We start from the raw sequence: 4,950 nt of genomic DNA on the forward strand, positions 1-4,950 counted from the left end.
CCATGAAAGTGACATCTAACAACCTAACAACCTGTAAACACTGTTCTATACAAACTACTGATGTCTAACAACTGATTATAAGTAAAATACAAAACCTAGGAAAACTACTGCTTCACTTTCCACTGATGTAGCCTGAGCACTGATGTTGAGCATCAGTGCTTTCTTCAAAGGTGATCAGTCCTTCAATGGGCAGTGCTTGTGCCTTCAGCAGTACTTAAGAAAAATCAGTAGATAGAGCGTCAGTGTTTGTCTTCAGCAGTCTTTAGAGTTTCACCAGTGTTTGGTTCATCAGTTGTTCTATTGAGCAGTACTTGAAATCTATCAGCTGTTAGATAACCACTGTCAAGAGGAAAGCTTAATGTAAACAACTGCTTATGATTAATCCACTGATGTGATCCGGTTTTGGCTTTCCTTATCTGTTCCTCTGGTAGGGTTCAATCCCAACAGGGCAGCACCCAGTAAAATTATGTGCGACAATACAGTTGCAATACAAATATCAGAAAATCCAATTCAGCATGATCGAACAAAACACGTGGAGGTAGATCGACATTTCATCAAGGAGAAACTGGAGGAAAGGATCATAGAGCTTCCGTATATATCATCAAAAGATCAACTCGCAGATATTCTCACAAAAGTAGTCGACGGAAATGCATTTAGTAGCTATTTGAGCAAGTTAAGTATTGGAAATCCCACTACTCAACTTTAGGGGGAGTGTCGGAAAGAAGGAAACAAATAGTATAGGGGCTACTGTGTAATATGGTGGACTATATAAACACCATCTTTGTATAACCCTAATTTTATACAATACAATTCTTGATCAATACAATTCAAACCCCAAATCAGTTCATTCTCTATACCAAACAACACCCACCTTCGAGCACCTCCGGCAACCCACCACCAACCTTCGCTCATCACCATACACCACTAATCACCAACCTCCGAGCACCTATTGTTTTCGTTTAGAAGGTAGAAGCACATGGCAGCTTGCAAAGCTTTTTATGGTTTGAAAGATTTGTTATGGTGGTGGGGGTTTGGAAATTAATGGTGCAGACGAGGAGAAACAAAGAAAAGGGAAGATGAGTGGGGGTGGGGTGGGTTGGTAGGTAAAAGACCTGTTTTAATTTATTTTGTTTAATATTGAGGGTATTTTAGTCATTTGACACCCACTTAACACCAAAAACTAACCCCCATCCACGCTAAGGACTATTCGGGAACGAAATTGCAAAAGTTGGGGACTATAGCTGTAAGTTTAGAAAGTTAGGGACTAAAGGTAAAAAATGGGCAAACCACAGAGACTATCCGGGCACCTTTCTCTAAAAAATTTAAAAAAATATATTTATGATTAGTGTACTAGTTTAATACATGACCTCTTACGTGTTTAAGAAAAAAGGCAAAAGTTGTAAAATGTTTTTATTAAATGAGTTCATATTTACATGTATATTATACATTTAGTCAATAAATGGTCATTTATAAAACATAATAACATTGTTTTTTGAGTGAATTTTAAGGATTGTCCTTTATCTTTATACTCATTTTCAGGCGTTGTCCTTTATGTTCAAAATTGACGAGTTTTGTCCTTTAGGCCTAATCCAGTTAGTTTTTTCAGTTAAATTTGGTCATGTGCAAACATATGAGGGAATTTTTGTCAATTCAAAGGTTGCAGAAGCTTTGAGCTGTAAATCTGTCGTTGAACTTACCTTTGAATTGACAAAAATGCCCTCATGTGCAAAGCATATGACCAAATTTAACTGAAAAAACTAACTGGTTGGGCCTAAAAGACAAAACGTGTATGATATGAAAACATAAAGGACAAAACTCGTCAATTTTAAACATAAAGAACAACGCCTGAAAATGGGTACAAAGATAAAGGACAATCCTTGAAATTCACTCTTGTTTTTATTAAAGTGATAATAACATTGTTGATTGTACATTGTTCCAAAAGTCGGTATATGAATTAACTCATTGCCACCCTATTTCATTCCATTGATCTAAGACAACTTCTTTGTAACATCTGGATATACTAAATTCCACACTTTTAAAAGGGCTTTAGAGCATTCACATTGAAGCTTTCATCTCCATGTATATAAAAATCGGAATATTTCACAGAATAGTAATGAAGTTTTAAAAGTGTTCTAATTAGGTCGCTGGTGTCGTTTTTGTCCCAATTAGATAACTTAACATTCAAATCGAGCCATGTTCTTTTTTCCACGTGTCAAGAAAAAAATGAAGCATAAGATGTTAGGGTCGAATTATTTTAATATATGAAATTATATTTATTAAAAATAAAAACCATTTAATTACATTAAAAATTAAAAAAAACAAGTTACAATCCACGTCATCACTCGACGTTAGCATCAAATAAAAGAGAAAAAGGAAACAAAAATCCACATCACCATGGTTACTTATGAAATTGATGAAAAAACCCTTAATTATAATGAAGAATGAATGTTGAGTGACCTGATTGGAACACTTTTAAAACTTGAGTGACTTAATTGGAACACTTTTAAAACTTGGTTGCTATTCTACAAAGCTACCCCTATAAAACACACATTTCTCTAAATTTTGGTTAATTTTTTTAAAAACATCTCACATCCAACTCCCTATCTTTATCTATTTCTTACTCACAAACAATTACTTTGTTATTTTATCTCGTTCCTACACACTCACAATAGAAATATAGAAGGTTGAATATAAACCTCTAAATATAGAGGTGTAGTTTACTTTCTTTATATTTTTTTCTATTATTGAGATTTCAATGTGATGACATTTTTGTTGTTTTTCTCTATTATTTTCTCTATATTATCTATATATCTATCTATCTATCTTCTATATATTCTATATTCTATATATCCTGTATAAAGCATCTTACATGGACATGATGGTAATTTCAGATACTTTTTTTAGTGAAGTATTTTGTGTAACTTCTTACGGTATTTGATTGTTAATTTTTACTGATTAGGGTTTCGAGTTGTACATGGTTTGGGGAATCTCGCTGTATCGTCACTCTTTTTTTTTTCAATTTGGTTTATTTTAATTTGCATATGTTTTGGGTGTTCTTGTTCTTGATGACACAATGCTCCTTTAAAAGTTAATATTTTCCTTTTTGGGTCTTCTTCACTGTGAAGATTATTGTTTAATTTTCATATGGGTTTCTCTGTTTTACATTATTTTGTTGATTCTTGATCTTGTGTGTAAAAAGTTTGGGCTTTTCTCATATGGGTTTCTTTTGTTTGCATAAGTTTGGGTCTTTGATGCCTTAATTTCATATTTTTTTTTAACATGGGTTTCTCTTGTTTTCAAATAATTTGGATTATTTTGGTCCAAAATTATCAGTTATCTCATAAATATTTTTTAGTTTCTTGAAATATCTTGTGTGTGTTTGCAGATGTGGCCTGATCTTATAAAAAAGGCCAAAGATGGAGGCTTAGATGTCATACAAACTTATGTATTTTGGAATGGGCATGAACCATCTCCTGGAAAGGTATAAACTTTTACTAAAAAAAGTAAAACTTTGAAGGGAGGTATGATTTGGTGAAATTCATGAAACTGATACAAGAAGCACCCATGAGATCGAACTTTATTAATTCAATTGATGAATTATCATGTTTCCAGTACAACTTTGAAGGGAGGTATGATTTGGTGAAATTCATGAAACTGATACAAGAAGCAGGCCTATATGTTAATTTACGAATCGGCCCTTACGTTTGCGCAGAGTGGAATTTCGGGTAATACATCAAATCATTAATCACCCCATGTTTCGATCATAATTTGCTCTTTTATAGTAGTGGTTTTCCGGGTATTTTTTATTGCGAAAAGGGAAAGAGACAAGCATGTTGATAGTCCATTTCAACTTTGACTAAAATAAGGCATAAGTATCTTAATATCGAAAATGATAAAAAAAATGTGATTTTATCATTTATAGATGAATAAACGTTAAGTATGCTCTGTTTGGATGGAGGGGATTCCTTGTTTGGCTTAAATATGTACCCGGTATATGTCCTTCAGAACGGATAATGAACCTTTCAAGGTTAGCAATTTATATGTCGAACGATAAGTCGGATAACTTAACTTACGAATCTACCTTTGTTCATAAACTGATTGTTTTATCATGATAAAGGTTGCAATGGAAAGATTTACGGCGAAAATAGTCAACATGATGAAGTCAGAGGAACTATTTGAGCCTTAAGGAGGTCCAATTATCTTGTCTTAGGTTTTTATTTTGACTTAAAGTTGTACTTGTAAAGAATGCATTTGAATCTTGGTTGTGTTTTCAGATAGAGAACGAGTACGGGCCCGTTGAATGGGTCAATGGGATATCGGTGCCCCTAGAAAAGCTTACACTAAATGGGCAGCCCAAATGGCTAACGGTCTAAAAGCCGGTGTCCCTTGGATCATGTGCAAACAAGAAGATGCCCCTGATCCAATGGTGAGCGTTTTCTTATTGCTTTCTTCGTTTTTACATGCATACGTTGAAATCCTACAAGACATGAACGTGAGCCGAGTAGTTATCTTTGTTTAGATTTATGATTAATTGCATATTAATTTTTCTGATGTTTTCTTTCAATGACAGTATCCAGCTCGGTCAATTGAAATCCTACAAGACATGAACGTGAGCCGAGTCAAACTTTATGATGCTGACCACCAGATACTAAACCTTCTTTCGGGAATCGAGGTAGCGATCTCGGTTACGAACAACAAAATCATAGGAATTACTGTTAATCAACGCCTCACGGACCAATGGGTGTATGAACATATCATAGCTCACCATCCCAACACCAAAATCCAGTTCGTGCTTGTTCGAGATGAAGTTTTCAGCTCCATAAGCATGGATTAAAGCACCATAAAAGCGCAAGGGATTCGCAACATTTGGCTTGTTTTTTCTTGCCACCGTGTCAAAGGTAACCAAGCGTATCCTCTTGTTGTTTATTTGATTTTGATTGACTGCATATT

General features: G+C 34.4%; 1 long non-coding RNA gene across 1 annotated transcript; it reads left to right on the forward strand.

The window, feature by feature from the left end:
* Positions 1 to 3,379: 3,379 nt before the first annotated feature.
* Positions 3,380 to 3,660, forward strand: LOC110923059. The gene is made up of 2 exons (XR_004884387.1): positions 3,380 to 3,481; positions 3,613 to 3,660. It is a non-coding gene; the product is annotated as an uncharacterized LOC110923059 (long non-coding RNA).
* The last annotated feature ends 1,290 nt before the right edge of the window (positions 3,661 to 4,950 follow it).

The sequence above is a fragment of the Helianthus annuus genome, chromosome 16 (genome assembly GCF_002127325.2).
Source record: "Helianthus annuus cultivar XRQ/B chromosome 16, HanXRQr2.0-SUNRISE, whole genome shotgun sequence".
In the NCBI taxonomy this organism is placed as follows: domain Eukaryota; kingdom Viridiplantae; phylum Streptophyta; class Magnoliopsida; order Asterales; family Asteraceae; genus Helianthus; species Helianthus annuus.